Below are 10,828 nucleotides of genomic sequence, written 5' to 3' on the forward strand. Positions count from 1 at the left end.
GAGCCAGACATCCCGGAACGTGAAGTCAAGTAGGCCTTAGAAAGCATCACTATGACCAAAGCTAGTGAAGCCGATGGCATTCCCATTGAGCTATTTCAAATCCTAAAAGATGATTCTGTAAAAGAGCTGCACTCAATATGCCAGCAAATTTGGAAAACTCAGCAGTGGCCACAGGACTGGAAAAGATCAGTTTTCATTCCAATCCTTAAGACAGGCAATGCCAAAGAATGCTCAAACTACTGCACAATTGCACTCATCTCACACACCAGTGAAGTAATGCTCAAAATTCTCCAAGCCAGGCTTTAGCAATTAATGAACCATGAACTTCCAAATGACCAAGCTGGTTTTAGAAAAGGCAGAGGAACCAGAGATCAAATTGCCAACATCCACTGGATCATCAAACAGCAAGAGAGTTCCAGAAAAACACCTACTTCTGCTTTATTGACTATGCCAAAGCCTTTGACTGTGTGGATCACAATAAATTGTGGACACGTCTGAAAAAGATGGGAATACCAGACTACCTGACCTGCCTCTTGAGAAATCTGTATACAGGTCAGGAAACAACAGTTAGAACTGAACATGGAACAGCAGACTGGTTCCAAATAGGAAAAGAAGTACATCAAGGCTGTATATTGCCACTCTGCTTATTTAACTTACATGCAGAGTACATCATTAGAAACATTGGGCTGGAAGAAGGACAAGCTGGAATTTAGATTGCCTGGAGAAATATCAATCACCCCAGATATGCAGATGAAACCACCCTTATGGCAGAAAGAGAAGAGCTAAAGAGCCTCTTGATGAAAGTGAAAGAGAAGAGTGAAAAAGTTGGCTTAAAGCTCAACATTCAGAAAACTAAGATCATGGCATCCGGTCCCATCACTTCATTGCAAATAGATGGGGAAACAATGGAAACAGGGGCTGATTTTATTTTTCTGGGCTCCAAAATCACTGCAGATGGTGATTGCACCCACGAAATTAAAAGATGCTTACTCTCTGGAAGGAAAGTTATAAGCAACCTAGACAGCATATTAAAATGCAGAGACATTACACTACCAACAGACGTCAGTCTAGTCAAAGTTATGGCTTTTCCAGTAGTCATGTAAGGATGTGAGAGTTGGACTATAAAGAAATCTGAGCACCAAAAAATTGATGCTCTTGAACTGTGGTTTGGAGAGGGCTCTTGAGAGTCCCTTGAACTGCGAGGAGATCCAACCAGTCTATCCTAAAGGAGATCAGTCCTGAGTGTTCATTGGAAAGACTGATGTTGAAGCTGAAACTCCAATACTTCGGCCACCTCATGCGAAGAGCTGACTCATTTGAAAAGACCCTGATGCTGGGAAAGATTGAAGCCAGGAGGAGAAGGGGATGACAGAGGATGAGATGGTTGGATGGCATCACCGGCTCAATGGACATGACTTTGGGTAAACTCTGGGAGTTGGTTATGGACAGGGAGGCCTGGCATGCTGTGGTCCATGGGGTTGCAAGAAGTCGGACACGACTGAGTGATCTGAACTGAACTGAAGGCACCAGCAGTCTTAGCCAGAATTATATGTGCACCACCAGTAGAAGTTGTTAATGTGGTAAAAATGACAAATAAGCCTGGATATCATTATCATAGGAATTTTACCTCATGAATCTCTATAGAGCATCCTAGGGATCTGCAGGGGCCCACATACTGCACTTTGAGAACTGCTGGTTTCATGAATTTCCTTCACCTGCTCTGGGCAGAGTTGCTCTGTAGCTTTAAATTCACAAGTAATTTCCTTGGTTCTTTAGATAAAATCTAACATCCTTCAAAAGCCTATCACTGGGCCCTTTTCCATATCTCCAGAGTCATGCCATGCTGGACCCTACATGCATCAGTACAGTCTACCGACTCTGGTCTTGCTCAAATCTGAAAACGGACCAGAGCCATTCCTGCTGCAGAGACACTCTGTCTGCTATGCTTGGTATTGTGTTGTTTTTTCCTTATTCTGCTCTTCATGAGTTACCTGACAAATTCCTCCTCATTCTTCATGTCTCATACTTCAGATTACTTCCCTGGGGAGACTGAAGGTGGTCTCAATGAGCTTCCCAGGATACTCCCTGCCATCAGCATCTATTACTTCTCCTCTGAAGCCCAGGGCCCATGTGTAAATACCTAATGACCTTATACCTACTTCTTTCATGACAATGTCCTTGCTCCAGTGTGAGCTCTGTAAGGTCAGGGCCTCTCATACTCAAGACTCTCTCCACAAGGCCAAGAGATAAACGAATGAACTGCATGACATCTTTGTATATGTAGTTTACAGCATTACGACATTGAGAAAAGTATCAAAAGGAAGAGGAAGAAACATGTCCTCAAATAAATGTCATGAGGAAAATAAAGGTACATTTGTATTAAAGAAAATGATATATTTTTATGTCATAAATAGGACATATAAATGCTAGGACCATAAAATAAGTCAATGTAAAACTTAATTCCATTCATACAAAAACAAGTTATTCTGTAAGATTCAGCCAGAAGGCATCAGGTATATTTTCTCTAATTCTAAAAGCAGTTGGATGTCGATATGCTCAATTTTAGTGCCGATACCGAAAGTCACTCAAACTATTTCATAGCTGAGGCAGAAATCAGAGTTTTGGAAACGACTGAACAATGAAGTCTGAGCTAGGGCACAAGTCACTGAGAATCAGGTTTCTTCTTACTTCCTGAGTTTTCTTAGGAGCCTGTTAACACAGAAAGCGCCTTGTGATTTTCACTCTGACACTTTCCCAGGCACAGTCGCTGTATCCCTTCTCTTGCAGGTAGACATGGATGCCCTGGAAGTACCTCCTCACGGCCTGTGTGGGGCCTGTCCTTCCCAGGGCAGAGTCTTCCTCTCCCATCACCTGCCCCAGGCAGGCATCCAGGTCGTCCAACTGCTGATGGAGTCCAGTGCGGAGCTGCTCCAGGAGGGTGGTGTCCCAGGCAGCAGAGGAGCGCTCTGTGTGGGAGAGGTTGAAGCTCTGCTGGAGCATCTCGTGGAGCACAGAGATGGCCTGGGCCTCCTGGAGTTGGACGCCATGCACCTGCTCCTGAGGGAACCTGAAGACATTCCTGTACCCCAGAAAGGAAGGAGAGATATTGTACTTATTTGATTCAAATGGGAAGGTCTCCTGCTTTTCCAAGTCAAGGCTCTGAGGCAGTCATGGACTCAGAGGAGGAGATGGGGTTAGAGACAAGCATCATCAGTGTCATCATTGAAGAGATGAAGAACCATTGCTCAGTACCACAAGGAAGCATTCCGGTTGAGTAGATCGATTTCGAGCTTTGTTTCACCTTCATCTAAAGATATCCTATTGTGTGCTTCTTAAATACTAAGCCCCCATGTTTTCATATTCTGAATTTACCCAGATCCATGTATCACCTCACTTTGGGCTTGCCTTGCACTTTAAAGGCCTGGAAAGCTGTCATGAGTTTCCACTCTTCTGTAATCTTACAGTCGAAGTAAAACGTATTCATTAAAAAAGTAGATTTTCTAATTCAATGGAATGCTTGTCATCTCAACAACTTTGAACTAATGATATATTAAGAGTTACTGGATCTTTCTTCCTGATGCTACAATTAATTTTTAAGGAAACTTCATTAGACTTCTTTTTTATATCTTCTTTTGCCTGCCTCTCCATATTCCTCTTGAAAGAGCTGATCAGATGTGAAAGAGATTTACATGCATGGACCTCACCTTATTCTCTGTGGCAAAACTTTTAATCTGTTAAATTTGGTTTTATTTACTCTCCATAATTGAGAAAATTACTAAGCACTCATTAAATACACATCAATGTGCTGGATTTGTTACAGAGTCCAAGTTGCTCTACTTGCCACAAGATAAATTAATGAATCCCAGATGAAGTATGGGGATAGGAAGGGAATTTATTGGGAATGGGCCGACTGAAAAGATGGAAGACTAGAGCCTCAAAAAAACCGTCTTGTCTGGACCTGGATGGCAGATTCTTTTATGAATCAGAGGTGAGGGGAGGTGAGGAAACAGCAAAAAGACCTTTACATTCATGCAGATAACTCCCAGAATGGCAAGCAAGCCACAGGAAGGGGGAAGTGTTAGTTTCACTTCCTTATAGTCATTTCATGGGTAGTGTGAAATGGAATATCTCATGTCATGAAAACACACAAAGATGCCACAACTATCTGTGATTCTGCCCTTCCTAAATGTGAATTTCTGGACCGCCTGGTAAGTAGCCAAATAGGCTGCCCCTTCCATTGCCCCACACAGAGTCACAGTCCTTCACTGGTGAGCGGTGTCAGGTTATCTCCCTGAGGCAGGCCATTAGGTATGTTAACAATAACACAAAGACTTAAAGTCACAGAAGCAGATCCAGTGTAAATCCAAAATTAACCCTCCCTGGTTATACACTAAGCCTATACCAAGATGATTAATCCTCCAAAGTCACTCTCATGAAAATAAAGTATAACCGCCACTCCCGTCCAGGTGTTCAAGTGGTTCAATGTGTCTTTGCTGCTCTCCGGCCGCCTGTTTTAGCCCAGGCCACTGTCCTTGCCATGTCCAAGCAACCCACTTTTTCTCTGCTACTTTTGTATAATTTTCATATTGCTACCTCTTCTTTGTATTTCAGTTTGTAAAAGCTGTGCTAATGCTCCTGCAATCATTTCTCTTTCCACTTTGAGGTTTGCTGCAACAAAAAGGGACAGAAAACATAAATGAAAAGAAGGGGTAGTGTATTTCCTCTGTGAATTTTCAAGAGATCAAAACTTTCCTCTCTCATCGAGCATTCCTGGAAAGTACAAATAAGCAGTTAATGAAAAAGTCATGCACCAAGGTAAAAGGAAAGTAAACGATGTAATTGACAAAACTATACTGACCTCTTCTCTGTCCAAATGACCGAATGTCACTTAACTACACAAATGGGGATGAAGAGCTCCACAGAGTGACAGATTTCAGACCAGCCCATGTGAGATTGTTTAGCTGTAGACAGAGCCAGAGGAGGGCAGCAGACTCTAGGCAGAGTGTTAACTAAGAGGCTAGTTGTCAATTTGCTAAATCCCAGTATCTATTTATTTATCTTTATTTGTCTGTTTACATTACTCACTCTTCATGGACGTTATTGGATTCTGAGGATGTAAACCTATTAACTCGTGAAAAGAGACTGGGGTACAGACTGGATGGTCATTTTATTCCCATTTGAGAGGTCAGCTGTTACCTAGAAGCTACTAGATGTAAGTGACTTGGACAGGCCGACATGTTCACGCAAGACATGAGATTAGATATAATAATGTTGACCAGTGAGCTGAGAATTAAGGGAAGGGAAGCAGGTCATCTCAATGAAATTCTATCCAGTTTCCATAGTTGGATGTGTGAATTTTCTGCCTTGTGGGAACAGCTAACAGATACTGAATGCTTATACGTCCAGGCATTGTCGGAAGTACGTTACATCCTACAGTCTTCACAGCTAGCCAGTGAAACAGACTTGATTATCAGTTTCATATAAAAGAAAACCGGAGTGCTGAAGGTCACATAGCCAGTACAGGCTGGAGCTGTGACATCAAACCAGACAATCTTGCCCCCATGTCCACTCTCTAAAACTCTGGACTGAGCTGGATGCTCTGACTATGTGCTTCCTATCAGGAAGGATACTTAGAAAGTCTTCCTCTCCAATTCCTATTCTTTGTCACAGAAGTGCCATTCACTCATTCCAGGGACATTACAATCTTTACACTACAAATGAAGAGTACACAGTTCCCTTTGAACTTGCTGAGTTTCAGTCCTACATCTGAAGTGGTGTTTGGCTGAGATGTACAGGAGGAGTCTGACTGACTACGGCAATTTAGCAACAACTTTGAGAGACCCTGTTCCCATCTGAGGCAATATTTTGAGAAATTATCCAGAAAGTTAAAAAACCCATTTAAATTACTCTTACTATCTGTTTTCAGAAGATTATCATTTTCTAAAACAGTCTTCCAATACTGTCTACTAAAATTTTTGTGTGTATAGTTCTGTTAGAACTGGCTCTGAGACAGAGCTGAAGCTTCAATACTTTGGCTACCTGATGGGAAGAGCCTACTCATTGGAAAAGATCCCGGTGCTGGGAAAGATTGAGGGCAGGATGAGAAGGGGGGACAGAGGATGAGATGATGGGATCGCATCACTGACTGAATGGACATGAATTTGAGCAAACTGACCGATAGAGGAGGACAGGGAAGCCTGGTGTGCCGTAGTCCATGGGATCAAGAGAGGCGGACATGCCTCAGTAACGAACAACAATGGGACAGAGAACCCTCCGTGCACTTCCTCTGGGACAGACACCTTGCTGATACTCCACATGTGGCATTACTGCCTTTAGGGAGCTTACAGTCTCTCAGGGCAGTCAAATGTTACATAGTTAGATTACTTAATTACAATTGTATGCAGTGCAGCTAAAGGAGAATGCGTAAGGTTAATGAGGAATAACATGGAGGCAGAAGAGTTTAGCGGTCAAGTACCACTTATGCAGGTAATCCTGACTGTTAGCAAGTTAAGTAATCTCTCTGAGTTTTCAGTTTCCTTATTTGCAAACATGTCAATAATTATAGTAATTATCTCATAGGGAAGCTGTGAAAATTAATGAAATGTTTATTAACAACACTTGGCTGAGAGGCTGCCTGTAAAAACTTCTGCCATTAATATTCTTAAAAATTATCTGTACCTTACAGAATTGATAAAGACATGTCATTACAGGGTTTGAATATAATTGCAACCTCAGTGTCCCTGAGTGTATTGTAGGTTATCACTTCCCAGTGAAATATCTAAGGAGATGAGATTATCTGTTTATCACACAGTGACTGAAGCAAAGTTTCCTGTGAAATATTGTCGTGGTAGAGGAGAAAGAGAAATAAACATAGGCAAACTTGAATTTTTAGGACATTCAACACCTTAAAAAGTACCTTGCAGATTATAGCTGCAACATAATTCATTTTTAACAAATGATATCAGTGATACTGTTCCCTATAATGTCTCCAGTGAGCTTAAGGCCAACTCAGGTAATATCAGAAAGGTACATACACACATGATTATTTTTTAAAGAAGGGAGAAAAGGGTAAATAAAGAAAAAAATGAGAGAAATCAAAAATTTCCTCTTATAAGCTCTTTTTATACTGAATATTTCTTGGTGACCTGGAAAAGCCACCATATATATATTGTATGAATATTTCTGCCTTCTCTGACTTTGACCAGACTCTTCTCCCAGGAACAACTAAGGAGGTGTGAGAAGCATGATATACGGCTGTGTAGCTATCAACCAAAGTGGAACGCATGATTTGGTGTCCCCAACCTGAGGTACTCATGGCAAAAATGAGCATTTATATTATGATTCATTACAAAGAGTAGAAAAAGAAAGGAATGGGCAAAATGTGGAAAAACCCAGAAAAGGAAAGTTTCTCTGCTCACTCTTTAAGAGCCGCCCATCACCCCAAGTCCTCAGAACTTGCCTAGACCTCCCTCCAGGCAGCCCTGCGGAGCCCCCAGCGTCCCCATGGCCCTTCCCGTCTCTGTGCTGCTGGCCTGGGGATGCTCTGCTCCAGCCCCACATGCTCTCTGGACTGGGAGCTGCCTGCGAACTGCGGCAATCTGGAAAGCTTCACACGCTGGAGTCAGATGGAGAGAGTTTCCATCGTGTCCTGTCTGAGGGACAGGACTGACCAGATCTCCTCAGACCCTGGAGGACGGGCCAGGCTGAGAAGACAGAAGCCACAGTTGCTGTGCACGGGTTGCTCCAGCTGACCTTCCAGCTCTTCAGCACCTCGGGCTCCTCTGCAGGTCGGGACGAGAGCCTCCTGGACAGATTCCTTGTGGGACTAGATCAGCAGCTGGAGGAGCTGGACTGAGGGAGGGAAGGTTCTCGGAACAGTCGCCTCTAGGGAGAGAGAACTCCAGATTGACTGTGAAGAGTTACTTCCAGTGAATCAGTATGTATCTCAAAGAGAAAGAATATAGCCTCTGTGCCTGGGAGGTTGTCAGCGTGGAAATCAGAAGGAGCTTGGTCTTGGTCAACAAGCTCATTGGGAAACAGGAAATAAAGAAGACATTGAATCTGAAAACAGTTCATCTGGTCAACTAAATGGCTATTTTCTAAGACTCAAAGTGCAACCTTTAACTCTATTTTTGTGTCAGATAAAAAATAAGTGATGGCTAATATATGGGATTATTTAAATGTATATTAAATGTTATGCTACAATAACTTTAAAACAGAATTTAGAATCCATTTTCCATATCTTAAGAAGTTGTTATATTTATTTAAGTTATTGGAAACATATAGGCTGTTTATAGCATTTAAATCTTTATCATTCATAAGATATTTGTTTTGTATTATATTTTGTAGAAGACTATTCTTTTTTTCAGTAGAAAAAATAAAAGTAATTTTAAAAAACCAAATTGGTTTGCACATACCTTTGAATAAAATCTAACCCAAAGCCTAATTCCCCCAATAAACCTATACTGGAACCTCCTGAATATAGAGAGAATGGGGTTACCCACCCGGGGTCATAGAAGTAACAAGGGATAATTTTAAGAGGGATTGAATGTGATTCTTGAGATATAGATTAGAGGTTGGAGGGAGATGAGTGGAGAAAAGCCCAGGTAATGGACACATTGCCTGCTTGGGGCCTATAAAAACCAGAACACCTTTGAGGATTAGTGGAGAACCACATACATCATGGGAAGTCAATCTGCATATGTGGAATCTAGGATAATGGAGTAGGATGTGAAAGGGAGAGTAAGTTTTCTACATTTGGCCACTCTTGCCAAAAGAGTCTTCCTGAACTCTTCAGTTCAGTTCAGTTCAGTCGCTCAGTCATGTCCAACTCTTTGCAACCCCATGAATCGCAACACTCCAGGCCTCCCTGTCCATCACCAACTCCTGGAGTTTACTCAAACCCATGTCCATCGAGTCGATGATGCCAACCTACCATCTTATCCTCTGTCATCCCCTTCTCCTCCTGCCCCCAATCTGTCCCAGCATCAGGGTCTTTTCCAATGAGTCAACTCTTCGCATGAGGTGGCCAAAGTACTGGAGTTTCAGCTTCAGCATTAGTCCTTCCAATGAACACCCAGGACTGATCTCCTTTAGGATGGACTGGTTGGATCTCCTTGTAGTCCAAGGGACTCTCAAGAGTCTTTTCCAACACCATGGTTCAAAAGCATCGATTTTTCGGCACTCAGCTTTCTTCACAGTCCAACTCTCACATCTATACACGCCCTGAACTGTTCAAAATGAGGCAAAAAGAGCAAGGCAGGCTGGGGATTGCAGAGACAGCTAAGAAATGTGACAACCAGTAGCTGCCATGATAATTGTGACTCTAAAGAAGTAAAGAGGGTTACGTAAGCATATTTATATTTATAAAACACATGTCATTGCTAAACTTTTAAATAATTCATACAAAGAAATTATTTTTGGTCAATTACCCTTGACCTCTAGGAGGATGCACCCTAATCCTATACTGTTAATAATTTAATGGGTATCCTTCTAGACATTTTCAATGTAGTTAATAAATCTATACATATGGACATATTAAAGTATATCACAAAAAATATCATTTTTATAGACTTCAGTTTCTCATTTATATTTACCCGCTAATAGATCTTTGAAATTTTTCTTCATTAGTACTTAAAATTAGATTGCCTAGTTATAAATTCCTGCATTGTGACTTAACTGCAATAACTAACTGCAATGACCATCTTAACTAAGATAATCATAAAAGCTCCTCTTGAAAGTATGGTAAGATTAATTGCTTTAATTTATAGAACATGCTCAGAATGCTATCAGACACTTTCCAAGTGCTCCTAACGTATTAACTCTTTGGATTTGAATCTGGTTAGAAGATTATTTCCTGACGTTCTGGGTCTGTGGTCGGGAAGATGAGGCAGTTCCCAGAGAGCTGTTCAGAGACAGATTCCTGCAGCTCACCCACTGCACAGTGAGAGGAGAAACAGCCATTCACTGGGATGACGAGGCCAAGGCTGTTGAAATAATACCGAGTTCTAGACGGAAACATTCCTACGTGGCACACAGCCCAGCTGTCTACAAGGACTTGCCCCCACCCTCACTGGATTCTTGGTTCTCCCTGGAGTTTAGGAGCTCAGAGTTTCAGCCAGGAGGACACAGGCGTCTGGGAGACAGTCAGGAGGATGCCCTGCGCTGTGCACTCAACCCAGCCAGGAGGCCAGGCCAGAGGGGATTCCCAGCCTGGATCCTGAAATCCCATTTGGCAGCTTGCATTTAGTTTCCTTTTCACTTGTTGCATCAGCTTCGTTGCTATTTTTGCCTTCTGGGGTTCATTACACAATCTCTGATGATGTAACAAAACTCAAGTCACTTGCCCATTTTATGTAGAGCGCTTTGCTTTGGGCTGTTTCACTTTAAAGCAGATTCAGAAACTGCCTCAGAGACAGGAAATTAACTCAGAACCCACACAGTGGGACTTGCTCATGTGTCAGCAGAGGGCGGCCTCTGAGGCTTGTTCAGCAGCTGCAGCCAATGTGTTGTCCTTTTAACTGTTTTCTCAACTTTTAGGTTGCCCTGACTCACTGAACCCCTGATAGTGATTTTGGAAAATTAAAGTCCAGCTCAGAGTACGGCCTGGGATCTGAAGGGGTAAACGCAGGCTTGATGCAGACAGGCATGTTATGAAAGGGCCAGTCTGAGTGTCCAGCAGCAGCGGGTCCTGGCAACAAACAGTGAAAACGAGGCATCCGCAGCTCCTGACTGTTCCTGGGCCATCGACCCTCTGATGGGAGCGTTCTGAGAGTGACAGGGGTGCAGATGGAGGATCCTCTGGTTGGGTATGTTCTGGAGGAGTTAG

General features: G+C 42.6%; 1 pseudogene; it reads left to right on the top strand.

The window, feature by feature from the left end:
- Positions 1 to 7,503: 7,503 nt before the first annotated feature.
- Positions 7,504 to 8,088, top strand: LOC136148331 (interferon alpha-3-like; annotated as a pseudogene).
- The last annotated feature ends 2,740 nt before the right edge of the window (positions 8,089 to 10,828 follow it).

The sequence above is a fragment of the Muntiacus reevesi genome, chromosome 17 (assembly GCF_963930625.1).
Source record: "Muntiacus reevesi chromosome 17, mMunRee1.1, whole genome shotgun sequence".
In the NCBI taxonomy this organism is placed as follows: domain Eukaryota; kingdom Metazoa; phylum Chordata; class Mammalia; order Artiodactyla; family Cervidae; genus Muntiacus; species Muntiacus reevesi.